The sequence below is a fragment of the Portunus trituberculatus genome, chromosome 5 (assembly GCF_017591435.1).
Source record: "Portunus trituberculatus isolate SZX2019 chromosome 5, ASM1759143v1, whole genome shotgun sequence".
Classification (NCBI taxonomy): domain Eukaryota; kingdom Metazoa; phylum Arthropoda; class Malacostraca; order Decapoda; family Portunidae; genus Portunus; species Portunus trituberculatus.
The window spans coordinates 1,346,325-1,359,070 of record NC_059259.1 but is presented as its reverse complement, the minus strand read 5'-3'; positions in this window follow the sequence as shown (position 1 = coordinate 1,359,070).

Here is a 12,746-nt window from a genome sequence, read left to right as displayed (position 1 = left end):
ATACCGCCTCGCTAAAGAGGCAGCAACTCGCGCTCCGTCTCCTTCCCCTGTTCCGTTTCGAGATATATTTCATGCAATTCGTGTGGCGATTGCAGCACTTTGGCAGAAGAGATGGCTAACGGGGATCGTAACCTTGAAAATGGGAGAAATTACTACTTCCACACTCCCCCAGTGGACTTACACCCATGTTCGGGATCGCCGTGCACAGACTTTATTGCCGCTTACGGTGCGGCACCTACTAGTGGAGTGCCCCAGTATGACTGACTTAAGACACCGCTACCTTTCAAAGGTCCTTGGACCAGAGTGTCTGGCCCAGGGCCATGACGTTTTTAAGTTTTTGGGAGAAGCTGGCCTTCTCCCAAACCTGTGAGTTTTATTTTATATGTATTTTAATGTTTTATTTAATTTTATTGTAGTTTTTTTTTATAGTTTAAATTTTATTGTTTTTACCTGTTTTTAGTCACTATCATTTTTCTTTTAAACCTTTTTGTTTTCCATTAGGAATTTTAGCGGCGCCATATGACCTCCGCCGTTGCGGCGCCTAATTTTAAATCCCTCCCCTCCTACAGTTCCAGTGAGCCTCTTTCTTTTTATAATTTTGTTGCTTTTGGCAGTCTTTCCTTTTGCGTAAAAAACAAATAAATAAAATCGCACAGCCGGAGTGTTGCATCTCTTTCTACCTTTTATCGCTATTTTCATATTAACTGCTTTACTGATCTTGCTAACTGGGTGTTTCCCATCCTTTTGCGGCTTCGCTGCCAGGCCTTTCATCTTCCTCTCACGCCTATTCTGTCCAACTCTCTATCACAAGAATTAACCAGTACTTTCAATCATGCATATCTTTATCTGGTAAACTCTGGAACTCCCTCCCTGATTCTGTATATCCATCTTCCTACAACTTGACTTTTTTTTTAAGAGGGAGGTGTGAAGACGTTTGTCTCTGAACTTTGGCTGTCTTTACTATTCTTTAAGGGAACCACCATTAAAGTTTTTTTTTTTTTGTCCTTAGCTGGTTTCCTTCCTGCGTAATATATATATATATATATATATATATATATATATATATATATATATATATATATATATATATATATATTATTTGTACATTAAGTGAAATGAAACACAAATAAATAACGATTTCCATTTGTTTTTCTTTATTGTATTTACTTCCTACATGATGCTTTCTCACAAAAACAAGAATTATGTAATATATCAATGGGTATCATTGGACATGCATTATACTAAGCCTGGTCGTTCATAATGTACATTACGATACAAATCTACATTACGATACACGAAATCAAATATTCTAAGATGAGGACTGATAAGCTTAATAGAAGTCCCCCAGCAAGCATTGCGAACATGGCCTGGAAAAGAATAGAAAAAACAAATGATAACTAGGCATTTACAAATTATTCTAATTATGATGATGATAAGAATAACACTAATAAAATATCACCTCTCTCTCTCTCTCTCTCTCTCTCTCTCTCTCTCTCTCTCTCTCTCTCTCTCTCTCTCTCTCTTTCTATATATATATATATATATATATATATATATATATATATATATATATATATATATATATATATATATATATATATATATATATATATATATATATATATATATATATATATATATATATATATATATATATATATATATATATATATATATATATATATATATATATATATATATATATATATATATACAAATTAAACTAATTCTTCTAAAAATTGTACGTGACTCCGAAAATGCTCCTTTAGGCTAACACGTGGAAGTCCTCCGTGTACCATTAGTGCAGGGGTACTCACCCTTTTTTAATTTTGTGAACCCCTTGAAGTCTTTCAGTATTGATCACGTATTTGACCCCTTACCCAAATGTAGCATCAGGAAGGGTAAAAATGAATGCATGGTCTATTAAATTTGTTTATTAAGTTCAAATTGTGTTACATATGTAGAGCAGACAAAACTGTCAATGAATGAGTATATCACTATAAGGTAGTGTCGATAGGAACTAGTAATTCACAGGGAAAACACTCTGTGATTGGCAGCTAGCATATACTAAAAGGGTATCAGACAGTTTTCGATTATTGTGGTAGAGAACTAGTGCTGCTTGCAGGTAGTTGCAACCCGTAAGTAGTGAGTGATAGACGAGTCACTGTGTGTGTAAATAGCATATGAAAATAATAAAACATAATTTTAGTAAATAGGTTATGCGACAACCGTAGTCCAAGAGAGCTTTCTCTTTTTTTCGTTTGTGAACTTGTTAACGTGTCCTGGTTATTATGTATATGTATTATTGTATTGGATAACAGAAACAGGTTTGCAGTTATTACAAAACTTAAGTCTTGTGAGTAACCTGTCACGTATTGCAAAAAATCCAATTACGTACTATCACTTCGGCTTCTAGCAGGTACACTTTTAGAGTATAAAAATATGGGAAGATGAAGATGCATTTTGAATGCTCGAAATGGCTGAGACGCAGGTAGAAAAAGGATCACCCATTATCTCCCCTTCCTTTCCCAGCCCCTCCTATGTGTGTGTGTGTATGTGTGTGTGTGACTGGAATTTAAATCCCTGCCCCACTCTCCACCAAGGATTCTAGGGAGGATATACGTGTTCAATGGACGAGCTGGAGGAATTGATTGGGGAACCTCGCTTCCAACAGATGGTGCGCGGGTCGTAGGTAGTAAGGGGGTGAGGGATGGGGGTATCCATCAGCGGGGGAGGATGAGCGCCGTTACAAGATTCAAACAGTCAGTCAGTCACGGGAAGGAGCGCAAGGCACATCAACTATTGCCCACGGTTCCGTGCAGACCAATGGCCAGGCAGGATGTGCTGTCATCTCTCCTGATATGGATGCTCCTCCTGGAGGCTGGGTGGGCCGGCGTCTTCCAGATTCGTCCTCCTCCACCTACTGCGAGCTTTGTGGCATCCTGGATGCAGCCCGCTTTCTGTGTCGGCGCGGGCTGAGTGCAGTCATTATCTGTGACTCTCAGTCTGCTCTCAGGGCCGTTTCAAGCGTCACCCCACAGTTCCCTGCTCTTGTAAACCCTGTTCTGTCTCTCTTGACCTTGGGGCATACCAGGGGTATTACCATCAAATTTTTGTGGGTTCCTTCTCACGTCAATCTTGCTCCCCACGACAGAGTTGATGCCCTCACTAAGGCAGCCTGCATTTTGCCTCTTCCTGCGATTGGCTACGTGCCCTCCCTCTCCGCTGCCCTGACCTGCATTCGCGCTGCTACCTTCCGTTCCATCGACCAGGCCCGTGATTTCCAGAGGGAGGAGAGTGTCACCATCCAGCACTATGACGCCTTTCGCTCCCATCGTTACAAGTATCGCCGCAAAGGCGTCATGGTGAGGCGGCATAATGTGGTGTCCGCCCGGCTCCGTCTTGGCTACAGGAAGGTGTGGAAAGTTGCTGGACTGCCCGATGTGCCACACTTCTGCTCCTGTCCCTTGTGTGGTGCTGCTGACAGCAACACATTGGAGCACCACTGCCTACACTCCCCTGAGTTGGACGGTCTGCTGCCTCGCGGTGTCCCGCTGATTGACGTGTGCCGCCATCTCCTGCTGGGTGACAACCCTGGATAATGTCCTCGCTCGCTTCCCTAGATTTGGAGGCTGATGATCTTTTCCGGCCTGTTCTAATTAGCTGATGTACTTACATATGCTTAGCTTTATATGTTGAATCCTTTACTCTATTGTTAATTAAGTACCAGTTTGACGCATTATGCGTAATAAATTTAATAAAACAAACAAACCATTGCCCATCTCCGCCTGGGCCACACCATGCTCAATGCTCACTTGCATCGCCTACATCAGTCTTGTGACCCATTCTGCCCTTGGTATAGGACTACCCTGAGGCCACGGATCATTTCCTGCTTCAATGTCCACGCCTCCTCTCTCAACATATCATTTTAATATTTTATTTAGTTTTATTGTCTTTTTTAGTTTTTAGATACTCTACTGTTTTTAACTGCCTTTATATATAATTTTTTTTTTTTAACTGCTGTCTTTTTAAATTATTGAAGCGGCGCCAAATGACCTCACCCGTTGCGGCGCCTTAAACAAAATCCATCCATCCATCCCCCCAGATGGGAACTGCCTTGTCGTGGTAGGGAGGCTTGCGTGCCCATGTGACCTGGCGAGCTAGGCTAGAGGGGGCTTGGGCCCCTGCTCTGCTCTTTCGAGGGGGAAAGGGCTACCCATGCTAGTACGGTCGCCAGTGAGGGGCCAGACTAAATGGTTCCTACGTAGGCTGCCAGTGGACCAGTGGAGCCACCCGCTGGAGGGATCGCCCAATAGGAGCAGTCCTGTGCTGGATGGTTGGGTGTCCAGGCTGGGATGCTTTGGGAGGGGGGTCTTAGCTCTGTCGTGGATAAACTTTCTGCATCATGTGGGGTCTTTTTTTTTAAAACGATTGGTCCGCATGGGGACGAGGTACCCCGTCCACGGCAGCCAGCGCTCGCTCCCATTGTCGTCCCAGTAGGTGGTTTCCCTTGCCCCTGGGGCTAATCTTTTGTGTTACTGTTTTTTTTTATATGGAAAAACACAAAAATTCTACAGGTTCTCGTGAGGTGGCTGACCTGGCCCACGAGACGTCATCTTCAGGTCTGAGTGGGAAGGAGGATTCCCCTCCACAAGGGCCTCCCGCAGAAGTCTCGTATTCTGGGAGTTCTTCTGAGGGTTGCGTTTCTGCTGCATATGATTTCCTCTTGATGGTAAATGTTAACCAATCATTTTCCTATCACGCCTTGCACTCACTTCTCAAGGCGTATGGCACGGTTGTTCGCATTTGACTGGTTTATGACGAGGACTTTCCTTCTAACCGCTGGTATGTGACGTTTATGTCATGTGATGAAGCCCGTTTAGCATATGAACATGTAGCATCTCTGCCCCTCGCCAGCCATGGTTTTAAAACTGAATTTCTCCAGTCACGTAATATTTCAGACTGACATGGATTACATCCCAAATGTTTTTGAAAACTATTTAGAGAATCCAGTTCCTGAGGTCCGCTAGATCCCGCCTCCTCGTTGGTTTGTGGCGTACTATAGAAATGGACGTGGGAACTTCATTCATGCCTCCCGGTATCTTGCCAAAAAAATCGGCACTATTCCTGAGGGAAACCTCAAGAAATATGGTGAAGGGGTGCTAGTGCGAGCTAAAGATATTACACAAGCGAGGATGTTGCAACATCTCCCGTGCCCTTCTGACAGCATGTTTGAGACTGTTAAGGCTCATCCCACCTTTAATTATAGCAAAGGTTGTGTTTATAGTCAAGACCTTTATGAATTTCCAGAGGAGGAAATACTAGCAATGTGTCCTACTTCTGTGCAAAAGGTGACTAAGATGAGGAACTCCTCCAACATGGTCCTTCTCACTTTTGTTGATTCAACCCTTCCTGACTGTGTTCATATCGGTCCTATCAACCTTAGGGTAAGGCGTTTTGTTTCTCGCCCTCTTCAGTGCTCATGCTATGGCTACGGTCACAGCAAAAGCTCGTGTAAGGAAGCTTCCCGATGTGGTAATTGCTCTGCACAAGACTCACATTCAGAGGAGCATTGCAATGGTGCAGCTTATTGTTTCCATTGCCGTGATGCTCACCAGGTATGTTCCAGGCAATGCCCCAGGTATCGCCTGGAGCAGGACATTCTACAGCTTGCCAATAGTTAATTTATCAATCTCGGTAGCGCCCGCCGTGAACTCCTCTACCGTCAGAAGGACGGTACTAGTGCGACATCCTATGCTTCATTGGCCGCTCGCTCTTCGCTGAGTCTGCCGGTCCGAAGACAACTCCTGCTACCTCTCGCTCTGTTGGGGCGGGTGGTCCTGTTCATTTGGCAAATAGGTTTGCCCTTTTTCCGATGACTCAGTTAAGTCACCTGTAAGAAGCGACGAGAATAATACGGACTTGACCAAACTTTCCCATGTCGTTGATGTCCATTTGCCTCCTCCATCGCCTAAGCCTTTGAAGGGCATGACCAAACGGCACCGCGGCTCTGCGGAGTCGATAGGTTTCTCCCGGTGCACACGCTCGTGAGTCCTCCAGGGACCGCTCAGTTAGGGTAGCTCCAATAGTTTCTGCTCAGCCTTTTATGACATCCTCTGTCTCAGATCGGACTTCTTGTGATGAGGATGGTCTTCCCATGGAGATGTCTGATGATATTGTCACAGCTGCCTCTCGTGGACCAACTGTGTCAAAAAGTGCATTCAAGCCTGACCCTCGTCCTCCGATGACCGGTAGGTGTGATGATGGTTCGCATCACTCGCCGGTAAGCCGAAAGGCAGCGATCCAACGACCTGGAACATGACAACTCCCGGTGTCTTCTCGTTGCTTGAATATTTCTAGTCAGGCGAGTCACGGGCAGCCCCTTCAAAAGGCTCGCCCGTCCACTGCACTTCAATACTCATCTTCAAGCTTCTACAGTAAATCTGTATAGGCCTTCGCGCCTCGTGGAGGGAACTCCGAGCTTTGCTGTCGGACTTCTCTCCAGCCTGTGTAGCTCTACAAGAGACTATGCTAGGTGATAGTACTTTATTCTAGTCCTCCTGGCTATTGTGCCTTTTTTAGTACTCCTTTCCCTGACTAGGGCCACCACGGTGGAGAAGGCCTACGACACGGCTTGGTGTCGTGGCATTTTACAGTCTTTGTTCAATTTTGGCCTTCGTGGCCATCTTCCTCTTTTTATCCAACAATTTTTATCTAGACGTTTTTTACGGGTTCGAGTGGGGGAGTGTTCTCTCTGAGGCTACTGCTCTAAATGACGGCGTTCTACAGGGAAGTATTCTTAGTGTTACATTATTTGCAGTCGCCATAAATGGTGTGATTAATACTCTCCCAGATGGCATACACAGCTCCTTATATGATGATGATTTATGTATTTCTTTTGCTGCTGCTAGGATGTCACTGATTGAGCGCAAGCTCCAACTGGCGATCAATAGGGTGCCCAGTTGGGCCAACATGAACGGTTTTCGATTCTCCACCTCGAAAACCGTAGCTATGCATTTCTGTCGCAACCGTGGTGTCCATCCAGACCCTGATTTATACCTCGCCAATAGACGCCTCTCATGCGTGGAGTCGTCTCGATATCTTGGCCTTTTATTTGACAACCGTCTCACCTGGGTTCCCCATTTTCGTTCTCTTAAGGCGTCTTGTCGGCAGGCATTATCCCTTCGGGTTTTAAGTCACACCTCTTGGGGTGCGGACAGGGACACGTTGCTGCTGCTTCACCGTACACTCATACTTCCGAAGCTGGAATACGGCTGTGAGATCTACTCATCCGCAACGGATGCACGACTACGCACGCTTGACCCCGTGCATCATGCTGGGGTCCGCTTGGCTACGGGTGCATTTCGGACATCTCCAATAACTAGCCTTCTAGTGGATGCTGGTTTCTGGCCGCTCGACCTCCGGCGCCAGTTTTCGATGCTCCGGTGTTGGTTTCGCACCCACCGTCTTCCTGATTCTGTCCCCTGTGTTAATGTTGCGGGACTCGTAGGCGTATGTCACTCGACCGAGTCTCCCTAAACCTTTTGGCCTGCGAGTTGCAAATCTCATGGCAGAGTTATCTAGCGACCCTACTCCTGTGTACTCTTTCCGTCTCCCGCGAGTTGGTTATTGGCAACTTCCAGTTATCTCATTATGCCCTCCTGCCACGTATGACAAGAAGGATTTTTTGCCAGCTCTGTCGCACACTCGGTTTTTAGAACACTTTTTTATCCATTCTAATGACACTCCTGTTTTTACTGATGGTTCCAAATCCGACGCAGGCGTCAGGTTTAGTGTAGTTCTCCCCTCTTTTTATCGGTGTTGCAGCCTTCCTTCGGTAGCCTCCGTCTTTACTGCGGAGCTGTCTGCCATAGTTTAAGCTTTACAGATTATTTTTACTCTGCCGGTTTTGTCTTTTACAATTTTTAGTGACTCGCAGTGCTCTTACTGCTCTCTCTTGCACTGTCTCTCTTAATCCTCTTGTTTATCAGCCCTGGAGTGGCTATACCTACTTACCAGAAGAGGATATCGTGTTGGGTTCTGTTGGGTCCCTGGTCACGTTGGTGTTCCAGGGAATGAACACGCAGACCGCCTCGCTAAAGAGGCACCAAGTCGCGCTCCATCTCTTGACCCTATTCCGTTCCGAGATGTATTTCCTGTAATTCGCGAGGCAGTTGCTGCACTTTGGCAGAGGAGATGGCTAACGGGGGTTGCAACCTCAAAAATGGGAGAGATTAGTACTTCCACACTCCCTCAGTGAACTTACACCCATGTGCGGGATCGCCGTGAACAGACTTTATTGGCGCGATTTCGTATAGGTCACATGTACCTTACACAAAGGTACCTCCTGACCAGGGACACTCAACCTTACGTAGAGATAGCGGTGTCTATTATATCTCAAAGGCCCTTGGGCCAGAGTGCCTGGCCCAAGGCCATGATGTTTTTAGTTTTTTGGGAGAAGCGGGCCTTCTCCCAAATATGTGAATTTTATTTATTTAATTTTGTTGTATTTACTTATTTGTTAATCTATTTTAGATACTTTTAATTGTATAATTTTTAATTGCTTTTAGTTAGTTTTTTACGATGTTTTTACTATTAAATTTTTTTAATCCCTTTGTTTCCTTTTCTTTCATATTTTCTTTTTACTTTTTTTGTAACGGCGCCATATGACCTCCGCCGTTGCGGCGCTAAATTTTAAATCCTCCCCCCCCCCCCACCCTCTTGGCGGCCTCAGGCGTCCACCTTTCTTAGCAACCTGCTGTCCTTCGTCTTACTTGTGCCTTCTTGAGGAAGATCGGCCAGCTACCACGCCTGTGATACCCACACAGGAGTACCCCGGTACTCATAAGAATCCATAGATTTTCGTGGCCTCTGTTGAATCCTTATGAGCCCTGGGGTAGTCCTGTGTGGGTATCACAGGTGTGGCCGGTCTTCCTCAAGAAGGCACAAGTAATGCGAAGGACAACAGGTTGCTAGGAAAGGTGGACGCCTAAGGCCTTCAAGAGGGTGGGCAGGTCGAGTGTTGTGATGGCCAGGGCGGAGAGGCGGGAGCGTAATGCAGTATGTTGAGAGAGGAGGCGTGGGTATTGAAGCAGGAAATGTTCCATCGCATCAGGGGTAGTCCTACACCAAGGGCAGAAGTGGTCACAAGACAGACGTAGGCGATGCAAGTAAGTATATGGTGTCCCAGGCGGGCGGGCAGAAAAAGCATATATATATATATATATATATATATATATATATATATATATATATATATATATATATATATATATATATATATATATATATATATATATATATATATATATATATATATATATATATATATATATGTCCTTTCTGTATATATATATATATTATATATATATATATATATATATATATATATATATATATATATATATATATATATATATATATATATATATATATATATATATATACATATTTATATATATATATATATATATATATATATATATATATGAACATGTTTTATTTGCCTTATAAGTTTATAACCACGAGAGAATGCAGGGAAAAATAAGGGGAGGGGGAGGAAGCATGGGAGAAATTTTAAGTTACTCCTGATAACGTGTTCTATGAAATTACTCGCTTCCAACAGATGGCAGCACCGTCGCTGTCCTCCAAACTTTAACCAACACCAAAACATCCTCTCTGTATATTACTTGCCCTCCACTGACCTGACTTGTCTGCCATTTCCCCCTCCCCCCAGATGGGAACCGCCTTGTCGTAGTGGGGGGTTTGCGTGCCCCTGTGACCTGGCAAGCTGGGCTAGAGGGGCTTAGGCCCCTGCTCTGCCTTTTCGAGGGGGAGAGGGCTACCCATGCTAGTAAGGTCGCCATTGAGGGGCCAGTGGACCAGTGGAGCCACCCGCTAGAGGGATCGCTCAATAGGGGCCGTCCTGTGCTGGATGGTTGGGTGTCCAGGCTGGGATGCTTTGGGACTTTGCTCTGTCGTGGACAAACATTCGTATCATGTGGGGTTCTCGTGAGGTGGCTGACTTGGCCCGCGAGACGTCATCTTCAGGTCTGAGTGGGAAGGAGGATTCCACTCCACAAGGGCCTCCAACAGCAGTCTCCTTTTCTGGGCCGCCTTGTCGTGGTGGGGGGGCTTGCGTGCCCCTGTGACCTGGCGAGCTAGGTTAGAGGGGGCTCAGGTCCCTGCTCTGCCCTTTCGAGGGGGAGAGGGCTACCCATGCTAGTAAGGTCGCCAGTGATGGGCCAGACTGAATGGTTCCTACGTAGGCTGCCAGTGGACCAGCAGAGCCACCCGCTGGAGGGATCGTCCAATAGGGGCAGTCCTGTGCTGGATGGTTGGGTGTCCAGGCTAGGATGCTTTGGGAGGGGGGGTCTCAGCTCTGTCGTGGACAAACTTTCGTATCATGTGGGACCTTTTTTTAAAACGACTGGTCCACATGGGGACGAGGTACCCCGTTCACGGCAGTCACCGCTCACTCCTATTGTAGTCCCAGTAGGTGGTTTCCTTGCCCCTGGAGCCAATTTTTTGTGTTACTATTTTTTTTTTATGGGAAAACACAAAAAATCTTCAGGTTCTCGTGAGGTGGCTGACCTGTCCCACGAGACGTCATCTTCAGGTCTGACTGGGAAGGAGGATTCCCCTCCACAAGGGCCTTTGGGAGTTCTTCTGAGGGTTGCGTTTCTGCTGCATATGACTCCCTCTTGATGATAATGTTAACCCATCATTTTCCTATCACGCCTTGCACTCACATCTCAAGGCGTATGGTACGGTTGTTCGCATTCGACTGGTTTATGATAAGGACTTTCCTTCTAACCGTTGCTATGTGACGTTTATGTCATGTGATGAAGCCCGTTTAGCCCGTTTATGAACATGTAGCATCTCTGCCCCTCGCCGGCCATGGCTTTAAAACTGTATTTCTCCAGTCACGTAATATTTCAGACAGTGACATGGATTACATCCCAAATGTTTTTGAAAACTAACTACTTAGAGAAATCAGTTCCAGCAGTCCGTCAGATCCCATCTCCACGTTGGTTTGTGGCGTACTAGAGAAATGGGCGTGGTAATTTCATCCATGCCTCCCGGTACCTGTCCAAAGAAATCAGCACGATTCCTGAGAGGAATGTGAAAAAGTATGGGAAGGGGGTGCTTGTGCGAGCAAAAGATCATACGCAAGCTAGGATGTTGCAACATCTCCCATGCCCTTCTGACAGCATGTTTGAGACTGTTAAGGCTCATTCCACCTTTAACTATAGAAAAGGTTGTGTTTATAGCCAAGACCTCTATGAATTCCCAGAAGAGGAAATACTAGCAATTTGCCCTAGCTCAGTACAAAAGGTTACTAAGATGAGGAACTCCTCCAACATATTCCTTTTCACCTTTTTTTGGTCCACCCTTCCTGACCGTGTTAATATCGGTCCTATCAACCTTAGGGTGAGGCGCTTTGTTTCTCGCCCTCTTCAGTGCTTCTCATGCTATGGGTACGGTCACGGGAAAAGCTCGTGTAAGGAAGCTTCCCGATGTGGTAATTGCTCTGCACTCGACTCGCATTCAGAGGAGCATTGCAATGGTGCAGCTTATTGTTTTTATTGTCGTGATGCTCACCAGGTACGTTCCAGGCAATGCCCCAGGTATCGCCTGGAGCAGGACATTCTACAGCTTGCCAATAGTCAGTTTAATAGCCTCTGTAGCGCCTGCCGTGAACTCCTGTACCGCCAGAAGGGCGGTACTGATGCGACATCCTAGGCTTCATTGGCCGCTCGCTCTTCGGCTGAGTCTGTCGGACAACTCCTCCTGCTACCTCTCGCTCTGTTGGGGCGGGTGATCCTGTTTATCTGGCTAACAGGTTTGCCATTTTGGCTGATGACTCGGTTGAGTCATCTCTTAGAAGTGACGAGAAAAATACGGACTTGACCAAAGTCACCCATGTAGTAGATGTCCATTTGCCACCTGTATCTTCTAAGCCTTTCAAGGGTCTAACTAAGCGGCACCGCGGCTCTGCGGAGTCGTTAGATTTAGCTCAGCATAAGCAGTCTAAGTTTTCTCCCGGTGCTCATAATCGTGAGTCCTCCAGGGACCGCTCTGCTAGGGTAGCTCCAGTAGTTTCTGTCCAGCCTTCTGTGACGCCCTCCGTCTCAGATCGGGCTTCTTATGATGAGGACGGGGTGAGCATGAAGAAGTCCGATGATATTGTCACAGCCGTCCCTCGTGGACCAATTGTATCGGAAAGTGCAGTCCTGCCTGATCCTCGTCCTCCGAGGACCAGTAAAAGGGATGATAGTTCGCATCACCCACCGATAAGCCGAAAGGCTGCGGTCTAACGACCCGGCATATCTCAACTCCCGGTGTCTTTTTGTCGTTTGATTAATTTCTAGTCAGGTCAGTCACGGGCAGCCTCAAAAGGCATGCTCGTCCACTGCACCCAAATAGTCGTCTTCAAGCTTCTACAATGGAACTGTAGAGGCCTTCGCGCCTCGTGGGGGGAACTCCGAGCTTTGCTGTCGCAGTTCTCTCCAGCCTGTGTAGCTCTACAAGAGACTAAGATAGGTGATAGTACTTATTCTAGTCCTCCTGGCTATCGTGCCTTTTATAACACTCCTTTCCCTGACCAGGGCCACCGCGGTGGCACAGCTATTCTAGTCCGTCAGGATATACCTGTTATCCCGGTACAACTTAACTCTCCCCTTCAGGTGGTTGCTGTTAAGGTCTTTATGGGACGACTGTACACCATCTGCAGTTTATATCTC